Source organism: Bos taurus, chromosome 9, assembly GCF_002263795.3.
Source record: "Bos taurus isolate L1 Dominette 01449 registration number 42190680 breed Hereford chromosome 9, ARS-UCD2.0, whole genome shotgun sequence".
NCBI lineage: Eukaryota > Metazoa > Chordata > Mammalia > Artiodactyla > Bovidae > Bos > Bos taurus.
The window spans coordinates 31,420,974-31,437,818 of record NC_037336.1 but is presented as its reverse complement, the minus strand read 5'-3'; positions in this window follow the sequence as shown (position 1 = coordinate 31,437,818).

The following is a 16,845-nucleotide window of genomic DNA, read 5'->3' as shown; positions in this document are numbered from 1 at the left end:
AATATAGGTCTATCTATAGTAAGGATCTCATTTACTTTGCTCTAATGAGCTATTTATTCTAAGACTGCTTTCGCAAAGAAAGCCTCTAATTTAAAACTTGGGTTTGCTCATGTCTTGGTTGTGTCTATGCAATCAGAAAATGGTCATTGCAGGGACTTCCCTGGTGATCCAGTGGTTAAGACTTTGTGCTTCCAGTGCAGGGAACACAGGTTTGCCCTCTGGTCAGGGAGCTAAAATCTTGTGTGCTGTGAAGCACGATTCAAAAAAAAAAAAAAAAACCTTTAAAAAGAGAGAGAAAGAGAAAATGGTAATTTTTTATTTGACCGTTCACTGCACTCTGCTATGTGCCTCACTGTGCTGTTGAGCCAGGAAGAGAGAGGCTTGCTTCTGCTGCTGCTGTCTAGAAGTCCAGTCTCAGCTCAGGGCCTGGGAAAAGTGCTGTGGTGCTTGGGTTTTCATGTGAAGCAGAGAGTGCAGAGAGTGGGGAGAAAGAGATGAGCTGGAGACTAAGAGGGCCAAGGCTACAGCTGGGAGTTGGGAGGCAGCAAGGTGAGAGTTTTGTGTAGACATAGAAAGCACAGGGAGGTGTGTCAAAGGCAGGGAAGACAACCGGGTGTGTCACAGTAGAACTAAGAGGACACAGCAACTAAGTCAGGGAGGAAGGGAAGGGTCAGATGGTCTGAGTTCAAGGCTCAGCGCCATCACTTACTTCCCAGGTAGAACCCAGTAAGTAACGTGTGTGTTATGAACTGCAGTGCCCTTATCTGTTCAAAGAGGGTATCAGAATCATTGTTTAGTCATAGTGATGGTTTTAAAGTCAGAAGTGTGTAATGTAATACACAGTTGTTCACTTACACAATTTAAAATGTGAGAGAGGAAAGTTCTCAAAGGAAAATCAAGACAGAAAACCAGTAGAACTGGGGGAAGATGTAGTGGAGACAAAACCAAGAGATGTCCATCAGGGCAGCTGACAGTACGGATCTCTCATGCATTTTCCTTATTTATCACATAAGAGAGCTGTGAGTTGTGAAAGTGGAGTGCTGGCAAATGTCTAACAACTGGGTCCCCTTTCCCTCCTCCTAAATCCACATACCTACATAAGCACACACAAGTAATTATAATTTTACAACATAAAGAATATGTAGCACAAAATTTACTACTGATAGTATAATTTACAATACTCTTCACTGGAAATTTAATATAGCCAATTGATTGTCATAAAATGTTTTCATTGATTTTTATCAGACTTGAAGGCAATGGCACCCCACTCCAGTACTCTTGCCTGGAAAATCCCATGGACAGAGGAGCTTGGTAGGCTGCAGTCCATGGGGTCGTTAAGAGTAGGACACGACTGAGCGTTTGCACTTTCACTTTCCCCTTTCATGCATTGGAGAAGGAAATGGCAACCCACTCCAGTGTTCTTGCCTGGAGAATCCCAGGGACGGGGGAGCCTGGTGGGCTGCTGTCTATGTGGTCGCACAGAGTCGGACACGACTGAAGCGACTTAGCAGCAGCATCTATAACCAAACTATGATTGCTATTGCTGGATGAGCATAGTTCCAACAGTAATGTTTATGTTAATAACTAGGATGAAAGAGAAACGATGAATATATACGATGGAACTTCACTTATCCTTCAGTGACATGAATGAGTTCTTTGCTGAACTAGGTAATACCTTTCAAATAGTGGAAGAATATTTTCTCACAACATAATGGCTACAGATGACACACTTTTAAGTAATAATTTAATTTAAATTAAATTTAAATTATTACTTTGGTAATATTTTCTCTATCATTTTTTGCTATGAATGGAATTGTGTCCCTGGAAAGTTGATATGTTGAAGCCCTAGTCTCCAGAATGATTGTATTTGGAGATAAAATCTATATATAAGGAGGCAACTAAGGTTAAATGAGGTCATTAGGTGGGGCCCCAACACCGATAGGATTCAGTTCAGTTCAGTTCAGTTGCTCAGTCATGTCCAACTCTTTGCGATCCCATGGACTGCAGCACGCTAGGCCTCCCTGTCCATCATCAACTCCTGGAGTCCATCCAAACCCAGGTCCATTGATCGGTGATGCAATCCAACCATCTCACCCTTTGTCATCCCCCTCTCCTCCTGCCCTCAATCTTTTCCAGCATCAGGGTCTTTTCCAATGAGTCAACTCTTCACATCAGGTGGCCGAAGTATTGGAGTTTCAGCTTCAACATCACTCCTTCTAGTGAACACCCAGGACTGATCTCCTTTAGGTTGGACTGGTTGGATCTCCTTTCAGTCCAAGGGACTCTCAAGAGTCTTCTCCAACACCACAGTTCAAAAGCATCAATTCTTCGGCATTCAGCTTTCTTCACAGTCCAACTCTCACATCCATATATGACTGCTGGAAAAACCATAGCCTTGACGAGATAGACCTCTGTTGGCAAAGTAATGTCTCTGCTTTTTAATATGCTGTCTAGGTTGGTCATAACTTTCCTTCCAAGGAGTAAGCGTCTTTTAATTTCATGGCTGCAATTGTCATCTGCAGTATTTTTGGAGCCCAGAAAAATAAAGTCAGCCACTGTTTCCACTGTTTCCCCATCTATTTCCCATGACGTGATGGGACCAGATGCCATAATCTTAGTTTTTTGAATGTTGAGCTTTAAGACAACTTTCTGATTCTCCTCTTTCACTTTCATCAAGAGGCTCTTTAGTTCTTCTTCACTTTCTGCCATAAAGATGGTGTCATCTGCATATCTGAGGTTATTGATCTTTCTCCCGGCAATCTTGATCCCAGCTTGTGCTTCATCCAGTCCAACATCTCTCATGATGTACTCTGCATACAAGTTAAATCAGCAGGGTGACAATATACAGCCTAGACATACTTCCTTTTCCTATTTGGAACCAGTCTGTTGTTCCATGTCCAGTTCTAACTGTTGCTTCCTGACCTGCATATAGGTTTCTCAAGAGGCAGGTTAGGTGGTCTGGTATGCCCATCTCTTTCAGAATTTTCCACAGTTTATTGTGATCCACACAGTCAAAGGCTTTGGCATAGTCAATAAAGCAGAAATAGATGTTTATCTGGAACTCTCTTGCTTTTTGATGATCCATCAGATGTTGGCAATTTGATCTCTGGTTCCTCTGCCTTTTCTAAAACCAGCTTGAACATCTGGAAGTTCACAGTTTATGTATTGCTGAAGCCTGGCTTGGAGAATTTTGAGCATGACTTTACTAGCGTGTGAGAGGAGTGCAATTGTGTGGTAGTTTGAGCATTCTCTGGCATTGCCTTTCTTTGGGATTGGAATGAAAACTGACCTTTTCCAGTCCTGTGGCCACTGCTGAGTTTTCCAAATTTGTTGGCATATTGAGTGCAGCACTTTCACAGCATCATCTTTTAGGATTTGAAATAGCTCAACTGCCCCCCACTAGCTTTGTTTATAGTGATGCTTCCTAAGGCCCACTTGACTTCACATTCCAGGATGTCTGGCTTTAGGTTAGTGATCACACCATCATGATTATCTGGGTCATGAAGATCTCTTTTGTACAGTTCATCTGTGTATTCTTGCCACCTCGTCTTAATATCTTCTGCTTCTGTTAGGTCCATACAATTTCTGTCCTTTATTGAGCCCATCTTTGCACGAAATGTTCCCTTGGTATCTCTAATTTTCTGGAAAAGATCTTTAGTCTTTCCCATTCTATTGTTTTCCTCTATTTCTTTGCATTGATCACTGAGGAAGGCTTTCTTATCTCTTCTTGCTATTCTTTGGAACTCTGCGTTCAAATGGGTATATCTTTCCTTTTCTCCTTTGCTTTTCACTTCTCTTCTTTTCACAGCTATTTGTAAGGCCTCCTCAGACAGCCGTTTTGCTTTTTTGCATTTCTTTTTCTTGGGGATGGTCTTGATCCCTGTCTCTTGTACAATGTCACGAACATCTGCCCATAGTTTATCAGGCACTCTATCAGATCTAGTCCTTTAAATCCATTTCTCAATTCCACTGCATAATCATAAGAGATTTGATTTAGGTCATACCTGAATGGTTTCCCCACTTTCTTCAATTTAAGTCTGAATTTGGTAATAAGGAGTTCATGATTTGAGCCACAGTCAGCTCCTGGTCTTGTTTTTTTGCTGATAGGATTAGAGTCTAATAATAAGAGACACCAGAGAGCTTGTTCTTTCTCTGTGTTCACTGTGTGAGGACATGGAGAGAAGCTTGCTGTCTGCAAAGGAGGAAAGCTCTCACTGGAAACTAAACCCTGACAGACTTGATATTGGACTTTCCAGCTTTCTGTTGTTTAAGCCACCCAGGCAATGGAGTTTTGCTATGGCACACTAATACACTTTAAGTTCAGTTCAAGGCTTGGCAGGTTATGACCCTCAGGCCAAACTTGTTTGACCATGGGTAAAATCTGGCCGTCCTCATTCATTTTGGGGTTGTCATTGGCTACTTTTAGGCAACAGTGATAGAACTGAGTGGTTGTGACAGAGATCACATGGCCTACGAAACATAAAATATCTCTTATGTGGCCCTCTAACAGAAAATATTTGTCAACCCTGCTATAGGCAATCAGCAAACAGGTCAAGACTTATGATATTACTGATTTCCTTGTTGTAAATGTTCACAGTATGGCTAATTTCAAACTGCCAATCTGACATCACTGAACACAGAGTTGCGAAGAGATTTGTAGTAAGAGATTTCCACTATAGACACAGTAGAATTTATATTCCCACCATAGACACAATGCAGTTTATAACCTTAAAAACACATGATGATCAAGTGTTGTAAAATAATTGGGAATTGATGACTTTTTAATGTTATTACCTTAGTTCTAAAATAATTTATTTACTTGTAAATTTATATGATATAATTTTTAATAATGACTATGTTTAACACTCAGCTTGCAAAATTCCTAAATATTTAACATTCAACTCTCATCTGCCAATGAGTCAGTTCCTGCTACTGCTGCTGCTAAGTCGCTTCAGTCGTGTCCGACTCTGTGCGACCCCATGGACTGCAGCCCACCAGGCCCCTCTGTCCATGGGATTTTCCAGGCAAGAGTACTGGAGTGGGGTGCCACTGCTTTCTCCAGAGTCAGTTCCAGCGCACCACAATTCACCTTAAATTCAAGATAGTATTTAAGGTTTCTGTTAGTTGTTGCATTGCAGTAACCTCAAATATTTATGTTTACAAGTCTCCATCACCTGGGATTTGCAAAAAAGAAAAAAAATAAAATAAAATTCCATTTGGTCTTTTATAGGTACAAATAACTTTACATGTTTTGTCCAATTATTTCCCAAACTTTCCCAATTATAAATATCATTTGCAATGTTTCTTAAGAGATATAGTTGTCCAGGCTGCTTTCCTGGAGATTCTAACTCTGCAAACTGAGTTAGGACCTGGACATCTTTATTTTTAACTAATCCCCCAGATAACTTCTATGATTATGTTGCGAAAGCTTGATCTTGGACTGTGGCTTTAATAAAAGACTGTTGGTAACTATTACCCATTTGCAAGAAAATAAAGCTGTGTACTTATAACACCAAAATAAATTTAAATAAATTGAAGATTTAAATGTAGAAACTTTGAAAGAAAACATGGCTACTAGAAATGTTGGATAACATCTAGCTTTTCTAAGCAAGAAAAGATCAATGTATCTTATAGCACAAAAATGTTAAATGTATCTACAATTTTAAAAGTTATTTATTAGGAAAATACTGTATTTCATGGGACAAAGGGTTATAATATTGCTAATTGAGAAACAGCTCTTTGAAATTAATAAGAAGGTACCTTTATCACAAAATAAAATGGACAGAAGACCTGAACAGCCAGTTTAAAAAGTGGAAATATGAATAGCCAATACATTTATGAAAAAATGTTGAATTGCATAAAAACATTAGAAATAAAATTTCTCCTGTTAGATTAGCAAAGATAAAAATAATATCAAAATTTTAAGCCAATAAGGGCATGTGAAAACCTTTCAGACTTATGGATCATTGGCAGGAGAGTTGTTGTTGTTCAGTTGCTGAGTCATGTCCAACTCTTTGAGACCACATGAACTGCAGCATGCCAGGCTTCCCTGTCCTTCACTATCTCCTGGAGTTTACTCAAACTCATGTCCTTTGAGTCAGTGATGCCATCTAACCATCTCATCGTCTGTCGTCCCCTTCTCCTCCTGCCCTCAATCTTTCCCAGCATCAAGGTCTTTTCCAATGAGTAGGCTCTTCACATCAGGTGGCCAAAGTACTGGAGCTTCAGCTTCAGCATCAGTCCCTCCAGTGAGTATTTAGGGTTGATTTCCTTTAGGATTAACTGGTTTGGTCTCCTTGCCGTGCAAGGGTTCCTTAAGAGTCTTCTCTAGCACCACAGTTTTGAATGCATCAATTCTTCACCTGTTCAGCCTTTTTAATGGTCCAGATCTCACATCTGTACATGACTCCTGGGAAAATCATAGTTTTGACTATATGGACCTTTGTTGCAAAGTGATGTCTCTGCTTTTGAATACGCTGTCTAGGTTTGTCATAGCTTTTCTTCCAAGGAGCAAGCGTCTTTGAATTTCATGGCTGCAGTCACCATCTGCAGTGATTTTGGAGCCCAAGAAAATAAAATCTGTCACTGTTTCCACCTTTTCCCCCATCTATTTGCCATGAAGTGATGAGCAGATTGGGAGCAGGAGAGGAGATTGGAACAACTCTTCCCAAGGGTTTCAAAATGTGAAATGTTCAGAGTTTTGGATTCAACAATTACATCTCATTAATTTATTTCACTTTAAAGAGATAATTACACAGAAATGTGAACTCAATGGAGTAGTATTTTAATAGGACAAAAATTGGAATAAACTTAAATGCCAATTCATAGGACACATAGATGCCAAAGAGCCATTACAACAAATAACTTACATTATAACAGTCACCTTTATTGTAATGAAATAGTTTGCCTCTGCTTATTAACAGTTCTGGAGAAGGCGATGGCACCCCACTCCAGTACTCTTGCCTGGAAAATCCCATGGACGGAGGGGCCTGGTGGCCTGCAGTCCATGGGGTCGATAAGAGTCGGACATGACTGAGCAACTTCACTTTGACTTTTCACTTTCATGCATTGGAGAAGGAAATGGCAACCAGCTCCAGTGTTCTTGCATGGAGAATCCCAGGGACAGCGGAGCCTTGTGGGCTGCCATCTATGGGGTTGCACAGAGTTGGACACGACTGAAGCGACTTAGCAGCAGCAGCAGCATTAACAGTTCCAGGTGAAATCTAGTGCTGGTTGTAGGATTTTTGCATAGGGAAGTTGAGGACAGCAATAGTTGAAAGTTGAGTGGTAAGGACTTGAGAGAACTCTATACAGTCTTTCCTAGACTGAGATCATTGATGTTATTGACTAATTTACCCAGCACTCTCTAGATCCAACTTTGCCAATATAAAGTTTATTGTGTTTTGCCTTCTTTGCAGGCCAGGACCCCTTGAAAGCCCCCAGTTAATTATAGTTTGGGCTTCCCTGGTGGCTCAGATGGTAAAGAATCCACCTGCAATGCAGGAAACGTGGGTTCGATCCCTGGGTCGGGAAGATCCCTTGGAGGAGGGCATGGCAACCCACTCCAGTATTCTTGCCTGGAGAATTCCATGGACAGAGGATTCTGGCGGGCTATAATCCATGGGGTCACAAAGAGTTGGACATGACTGAGAGACTAACACCTTCGCTTTCACAGTTTCAATTATATTTTACAGGTCTCAGTTTGGCTAGTAGTTTTTTCTTAAACCGTTTTAGCTTCTACACTGAGGTTTCACTAAGTGTTGTGTTTCCCTAAGACTGATTATTTCTTATTTAGTCTCCATGCATCTCAGCCTAACCTAAGCAACAGTGCTCTCCAGATCACTTGAGCAGACTTTTTCTACATTATGGCAATTCCACCTCACCCCCAAAACATCTAATTAAGGAGAAAATGAAACAATTGATGTGTCAGTTATCTCACAGTTTTTCTTGCAGATGGAGTCCAGTTGTCAGAACCCTGCTTCTCAGGTTGGCAACTGGATTATTCTCAGTTCACACAGAATAAACATGCAGAATTTATTCTATGGAAAACAATTTTCAAATGAATTTATATTACAACCAATAAAGATTCATTCCAGGTTATGGTACATATTTGTATTGATTTTTAAATATTCTTTTCTGCCATTTAGGGTTTTGTTTAATGGAAATTTTAAAAAAAAGTCCTGGATTAGATATGCGGTTTCTGCTTTCTAGGATGTTATGGTGCAATGTAGATTGCAGTTGGATTCCTTTTTCTTCTATTTGCCTGCTCCCCCTGGATGACACCCACGCACATACAGGCTTAATCCCTGATACCTACCCTCAGCCACAGAACATCTTTACAATTCACCAGTCAAACCAGTTCATGGCTGATTCCCCATCTGTAGCTGGTCTACACACTGCTTAGGGCTCTGCTGCTGCTGCTGCTGCTGCTGCTAAGTTGCTTCAGTTGTGTCCGACTCTGTGCGACCCCAAAGACAGCAGCCCACCACGCTCCTCCCTCCATGGGATTTTCCAGGCAAGAGTACTGGAGTGGGGTGCCATTGCCTTCTCCGGCTTAGGGCTCTAGGAAGTCCTAAAGGCACACATTTCCTGCATGGCTGGTATTCTCTAGCCTCATTAATTTTGTAATTCAAATGAACTAATGTAAACAAGGCCCCCAGTTCATATTGTTTCCTAATGGGGTCGCTAGGAGTCGGACATGACTGAACAACTTCACTTTGACTTTTCACTTTCATGCATTGGAGAAGGAGATGGCAACCCACTCCAGTGTTCTTGCCTGGAGAATCCCAGGGATGGCGGAGCCTGGTGGGTTGCTGTCTATGGGGTCGCACATAGTTGTACACGACTGGAGTGACTTAGCAGCAGCAGCAACTCTTGTTTTATGGACACTAAAGATCATCTTGGAAAGTTAGGGTCACAGCAGAGGAGAAACCAATAGGAGAAGCCGTAGTATTTCTCCAGATGTTTCCGTTTCTAAAGATTGCTCAGCTTAGGGCTGGAAGGGCTTTAGAATGCCTTCATGATTACATATACCTGCAAGAGGCTTAACCTGCCCATCTGTGACACCGGCACAGGTGACAGTCTTATCTTCACTCTCATCACATCAGCAACAATTTTTTATTGATTTTTTTCATGGTTCGGAGAATAAGGTTTAACTATTAGACTTATCTCTGTCATAGTGTTGCTAGGCTATTGGGATTGGAAGTCACAGGAGCAGAAATTGTTGGTAATGTTAAAAAATTGTTTTGGTTAGTTTTCAAGTATCTCACTCAGGAGGTGAATCAAAAAATCATTTTGAATCTGAAGGTTTCTCATGTAATAATTAAGATGACACATTTCGAGCTCACCCTTTCTGACAAATGTTTCTTTAAAGAGACACTGATGCCTCATAGAAAGTTTGCAAGATGTGACACATCAGCAGAAATTGTTTCTGCATGGAACATTTTTCAAAGATTTTTCCTGAGTAATCACTGGCATTCCCCCCGTCCCCCCTCCCCTTTTCCTATAATCTTTGCAAAACCTTCTGTTGGTTCATGCTTGTTATTTTTGTGCTGTTTCATTTTTAAAACACCTCTAAAACCACAGTATATGTAAAACTGAGTTTAAAATAAGCCAGACATTCTGATTTGAATACTGATTACGGTGAGGCACACTCATCAATAAACATGGAGCCACAATGACCTCAGGAGGGCGAGGAGCTTGCAATGTGCATCAGTTGTGTTTGGGAAATAGCTTTCACTATGACTCCAAAGTCGGCTTAAATTCAGGTTCTCAGATGCAAAGGACAAGAAGCATCTGCCTCACCTGCCAGCACTGTTAGGCACGGCTTCTATTTTAGTCAGGAAGTCAGGCAGCATAATAACTGCATAGTCACTTCTCTGGACTTTTTCTTTTTCCCACCTTAAATTGCTTTTCAGGGGCTTGGGGAGTGGCTTTGCATTCCGGACATGCACTTAGGGAGGTACTGAATCATTATTCCTCAGGCTTGCTCTGATGCTATTGCACAGATTTAAAAACAGCAAAAAAAAAATTAAAATGTACTCATTTCCTGTCGGAGGAATAGGATGGTTTCATGCAGTCTGACTGAATTTTGATCCCTGATAACAGGCTGATGGAGGGCAGAGTCTGGGAAGTCAATGCCATTCACCTGATTGATGCCGGTGGGGTCTGTCTGGGTGCCTAGAGGAGGAGAAGGGAACAACTCATCAGCATCCATTTCAGCTTCTCTCTGGGGAGCTGATGGGTACATTTGTGTGGTGTGTCCCATTGGGCTTCCCTGGCCAGCAGGGTGGAGGCAGCTTTTCCCTGACTGAAAGCTTAGTCCCAACAGCTTATTGCTGCTTGCTTGGAGCTGGGGTGGACTCCAGCCTGGAGTGAAGAGGGCCAGCTCTGGTGGGTCAGAGTGGGCAGCTGCATCCCCCTTGCTAACACTGTGTCACCATCTGGATCCTGGGGGTATGTATGGGTGGCAGGTGACTCTAAGTTTCTGCAGAAGGAAAACCTATCTCAATATTTGTGCCTGCTGAGTGCTACTCTCTTGCTCATGCCCTCCTCCTACTCAGTTCACCCCTACTACTCCCCTCTTCTTCCTAATCTTCCAGGTTTGGAGTCTTATCTCCTGAAGGTAAGTTAAGATGTGAGCACAGATTTTCCTTGTACGTTTGCAGACAAACCTTTCCACAATACAGAGATCTCACACTAGTTTGAAGTTGAAGAAAAAGAAAATGGTGGCAGGAAGTGGGTAGAAAAGAGAATGTTAAGACAGAGTTTGAAAAGGGAGAGAAGCTACACACTAACCCAGGAGAAGCTCCTGGAAACAGCAACCCTGTGGGGAATTTACAACCTACTGATGGCTACTTAGTCACGCGTCTGAAAGATGCCGGGCAGGTTAATAAGCTTTGACAAGTAGCGGTTCCATCTCATTTTTTTTCACAGCTTTATGAAATACTCTACAGACCCCATCTTATTGATATGAATGTTGTAACAGCTGCACGGGCTCACCTGGCGTGCTAGCAAGCACTCTGCACTCAGCCCTGCCATGTGCTGTTCCCAGGCCCCCTCGCAAGAGCCTCCCTGCCCCTTCCGTAGGTGTCGGTCAGAGCTCTGCACAGGTGTGCTCTGTCACTTCTGACCTGGGACCCTGGTGAGATATTCAGATGTGATACAATCTTGGTAGATTTTAAGGTGTAAAATGTCCTGGAATACAAGGGGGAAAAGATGTGCTTTCTTCCTGTCCCAGATGGCTTATTTGGCCTTAGTCTCACGAGGGAAACAATTCATGGAAAACTAATTCAGAGGGTCTGTCTCTTTCAGAAAGGCAGAGGTGAGTATCTTTTTTAAGCAAGTTCAATAGGCATGGTTGGGATGCATGAAGTGAGGTTTCACACTGTAAACACAGCCCTGAGAAGTACATTGGCTCACTTTTAAAATTTATGCATTTTTCAAGGACTGAGTTTATCACTGAGGTCTTAGGAAATAGCAGATTATATTGGATTTACAAAAATTCACTTGTTAAAGGAGCGATAGTGCAGAGAACATAGTATTCCTAGAGAATGATATCAATATTTATTTGTTTGTGTTTCCTAATGGAAAATAGCTGCAGTAAAAAGATGCAATAAATACTGATGGGGACAAAAAACTTATACTGGAAAGGTCATATAGCTTAAGAGTACTAGGATAGCTAAGTTAGTGATTATCCCCAGACATCAACAACAGCCCACAGAAGGCAATCAGGTGAAGAGCTAATTGTGACTGTGGATGACTCTGTAAGGTTTGAGATCATCTTGATATTTTCTGTTGAATCTTCCTTACTGTATAACATTTATTACACAAATGTAGTGCTTTCACCGGAGAAGGCAATGGCACCCCACTCCAGTACTTTTGCCTGGAAAATCCCATGGACGGAGGAGCCTGGTGGGCTGCAGTCCTTGGGGTCGTGAAGAGTCGGACACGACTGAGTGACTTCACTTTCACTTTTCACTTTCATGCATTGGAGAAGGAAATGGCAACCCACTCCAGTGTTGTTGCCTGGAGAATCCCAGGGACGGGGGAGCCTGGTGGGCTGCCGTCTATGGGGTTGCACAGAGTCGGACACAACTGAAGCGACTTAGCAGCAGCAGCAGCAGCAGCAGCAGCAGCAGCAGCGCTTTCACACAGAGGTGTGAAGTCATTTATTTACATCCTGTACAGAAATCTGCACCACATATACTGTGAATAAAAGAGAATCTAGAAGCTAAAGCATAGCTTGAGAAAGATGGCAAAGTGATGACATGTTGCACCTGCTGTTGGGAAGAGCAATGCCACAGGAGAATGTGTCCTCTGAGAGGAGGCCATCTGTCTTCATTTTTGCCCATGCACTTAACTCTCCCGTGCAACTTGGGGCAAGGCATTTCACCAGCTGTGTGATTTACCTATCTGTAGAATGGGAATAATCACATACACTCAACTTGTGTATGCAGTGCAAATAAGGTAATGTGAGAAAAAGCCTTTGGCAAGTTTATTAAGCCTATTATAAATAACAGGGCCCCTTGGGTAAGACAGTAGCATGAAAGTTACTTTGCATGTGACAGTGTAGCATAGGGTGGGGCAATAGGAGAGCAGATATCTGTTTTACCTTCAGAGCAAAGGCAATGCAGTGCAAACAGCAACATGCTTTGAATGACTCACTGATCATGGAATAACAGGTGAATGGTTTGCTGGCGTCTGAGAATATTGGTCTTTGGAGAGTAAATAGAATTTTATCAGGTAGTCAAGGGAAGCAGGAAGGGGCAGCACACTGGAACAGCCACTTACGTTTTTAAGGATCTGGTGAACCTGTGCTATAAAATCTCTCCCTATTTTTAGTAGAATTGACTCCTTCCACTTTTCTGCCCTTTAAGTGATTTTATAACAGTTCCTAAACCATATTTAGAACATACTATTTACATATGTCTGATGAGTGCTACTAAATTGAGCTCCTAAAAATTGGAGGGTATGGTTTCATTTTTAAACGGCAAATTTCTACAATGCCTGGCTGATGAGTGCCCAGTATATAATGTATTTCTTGCATAAGTTAATAAATGAGGTCAAAGGAGTGGGGAGTCTAAGAACCAAGATGTGAAATTGGCACATGTGTGAAACTGTGCAGTGTGGCAAGTCTCCTCTATCGACTGCTTGGGTTGGGGAAAACAGAGAGTTATATAGAGAAAGTTGGGACAGATAGGATTAAAGGAGGAGGACAGGGTTAATTTGTCAACTCATGTTTAAAGAGTTGGAGTTTAACCCTCTGAACCTATGGATATATGAGTCATTAAGCTGACAAGTGACAAAATCAGGAAAATATTGCAACAATGAGGAAGTGGATGGAAAGAAGGAAAACTAGAAGCAAAGGAGACCAATAAGGTTATGAATGTAGGAGCCCTGGGAGAGAGGATAGGATGATGGGGACCAGAGCAGTAGAAAATATAGTAGGAACAGAGACGAGAGAATGGATTTGAAAGCTGTTTTGGGTTGGGGCAAGTTAATTTCTTTTATACTTTCTCCTGATTATCAACATAATACATGTCTACTGAACAAATCTGTTAAGTACAGTATTATAGATTGAATTGTGTCCCCTCACAATTGATGTCCTAATCCCCAATACCTCAGAATGTGACTTTATTGGGAAATAGGGTTTACACCAAGGGGCTTCCCTGGTGGCTCAGACAGTAAAGAATCTGCTTGCAATGCAGGAGACCTGGGTTTGATCCCTGGGTCGGGGAGATCCCCTGGGGAAGGGAATGGCAACCCACTCCACTATTCTTGTCTGGAGAATCCCACGGACAGAGCAGCCTGGTAGGCTATAGTCCCTGGTGTTGCAAACAATCGGACAGGACTGCGTGACTAACACCTTTGATTACCTTTGATTAACAAGGTAATCAAATTAAAACGAGGTCATTAGGGTGGGCCCAAATCCACCATGACTTATAAAAAGGAGACATTTGGGCACAGAGTCAGTCATGCATAAAGGAAAGATGATGTGAAGACAGAGGGAGAGGATGGCCATGCGCCTAGAGTGAAGCATCTACAAGCTAAGGAACTTCAAGGATTGCCACAAACACCTGAACTAGAAGAGGCAGAAAGAATTCTCCCCTAGAAGCTTCAGAATGCATGCGACTCTGAAGACAGCTTGATCTAGACTTCTAACCTCCAGAAGTGAGAGACAAATTTCAGTTGTTTTAAGCCATCCAGTTTTTGGTACTTTGTTATGGCAGCCCTAGAAAACTAATACATTTGAAAACTATGAAGGATTTGGGAAATAAATTAATACCAACTCCCTGAAGTAATTGCTATTAATAATTTGGTACATTTTATTTAAATCTTTTTCAAGCTTCTTCCAGGTGTCAGTGAGAGAGCCTGACTCACCATATTGTGTCTAGCATTGATCATGATTGTTTTGCTAAGTTTATAGGTAAAAATAATTTATGTCCTTTCCCCCTTGTATAGAAGATTTTGAAGTATTACAGAAGATAAAGATTCCTCTTTCTATGCCAGTCATTCATAATTCCATGCTTTTGTATCAGTCACTCTCAATATTTTAACATATTTCCTTTCAGTTTCCTACGACTTCTTTCACAGTTGAGTTCATGTTATATAAAAATTTTGAGTTTTGCTCTTGAAGGGGAACATTACAATCCATTTAGTTTCTCATGTCATTGGAAACCTCAGAAACTTGATGTTGCATAATGCATCATAATATCCTATTGGTAGATGTACTATGACATATTTAATCAATTCCTTAATGCTGGACCTTCTTGTTGGTTTTGTTTTTGTTGTGGTTTTTACTGAAAACGTTGAAATAAGTACTCTTTTGATTTCAGAATGTGTCTACATTTCTGATTATCTCCTTGGGATATTTTCACAGAAGAACAATTACTGGGTAAAAAGGAAATGAGCAATTAAAGACTCTTGATACATTTTGCTATTTATTGCTTTCTGGGATAGTTGTACCAATTTATACTCCTACAAGCAGTATATGAACAAGTTTATTTCATCTAAGATTACTTGGATGCTTTCATGCTTATAATTTGATAGACAAAAACATTATCTAATTGCTGTTTTAAATTGCAATTCTTTCATTGATAGTGAGTCTGAATATTTTCCCATATCTTACTTAGACATTTGCAGTTCATCTTTTAAAATAATTCATTCACATTCTTTACCCACTTATGCCTTTGTTTTTAATGTTTTTCATATCAATTTGAATTTATTATACACTTAAAATATTAATGCACACATACATAAATTCCTTTAATTCTTTTTTAATGCAAAGGAACTAATAATTTTCAGAATTAAAACATTTTTTTCTATTCCTTCTTTTTAGTATATTCATGTCTCAAGTAAATGTAGTAAGGTCTCCTAGGTAACCAAAACTAAGATTCTGAGTTTGGCTGTTCATGGAACTTGTGGGTAGAGCCGCCTCATTTACATAGCATGTAATTATTAGGGATGATATTATTATTCAGATAAATGGCTAGACAAAAAATGAAAAGGTTGTCTTTGCCAGAGATGCTGACTCACTGACCAGTCCAGCACAGAGAATTGAACACCACTGGTTTCCTCCTTGACTCTTTGAAGTAGGGGATGGTTCTAGGAAATGAAGGATGAGAAAGACAGTGGGATGGATTTCTGAGAGATGCTGTAAGAGCTGGGTACCAGTAATTCTGCTTCCAGACCAGGAGATGATGAGCAGCCTGAGTGGTATGAAGAACTGTGTTTTTTCATTTGTACATAAAATATGACACTCCCTGGTGTCGCAAAGGGAGACTTGTCAGACAGCTTCTAGGTGGCATCATTTATTTTGTGACACTGGGCACCATTAGTCTCAATTATGAATCCCCTAAGTGTTGCATCATGGGCAAACCTTGCGCTTACTAAGAGGAGCTAATGCCGAGAGAACAAAAGTTGCAGATGGTTTGTGAGCACATTTAAGGCTCTTCCTTGGCAGACTGGGGATATCAGAGGCCCCCACACACAGGTTGTAAAGAAAAAAGGAACTTGGATTATTTAAGTAAGTGTGATTGTACCTACAGGTGCTGAGTCTTAGCATACGTAGTTAACATTTAGAAAACCTTCCATTCTCCAGAAATTTGATCAATGTTGAGAGATATTTTGAATATAGAATTGACTCGACTTAGTGACTGACTCAGAGAAGGCAATGGCACCCCACTCCAGTACTGTTGCCCAGAAAATCCCATGGATGGAGGAGCCTGGTAGGCTGCAGTCCACGGGTCACTAAGAGTTGGACATGACTGCGTGACTTCACTTTCACTTTTCACTTTCATGCATTGGAGAAGGAAATGGCAACCCACTCCAGTGTTCTTGCCTGGAGAATCCCATGGACGGAGAAGCCTAGTAGGCTGCAGTCCATGGGATCACACAGAGTCGGAAACGACTGAAGCGACTTAGTAGTAGTAGTAGTAGTAGTAGTAGTAGTGACTGACTGGGCTTCCCTGGTGGCTCAGATGGTAAAGCGTCCTGCCTGTAATGCAGGAGACCTGGGTTTGATCCCTGGGTTGGGAAGATCCCCTGGAGAAGAAAATGGCAAACCACTCCAGTATTCTTGCCTAGAAAAATTCCATGGATGGAGGAGTCTGGTAGTTGCAAAGAGTTGGACATGACTGAGCAACTTCACTGGTTAGTGACTGACTAGCTCTGATGTGTAGGGAAGAGATGATTTTCCTTGGGCCTGGCTGTGCTAGAATTTCCAACTTGGACAACCAGCTGGATTATGCCTCAATCTTAATTATGATATAAATATTATGATCTATTTAGGTACAGAGTATTAGAAAGCCCTTAAGGAAATAAATGGTTGGGTTTAGGAGAGAG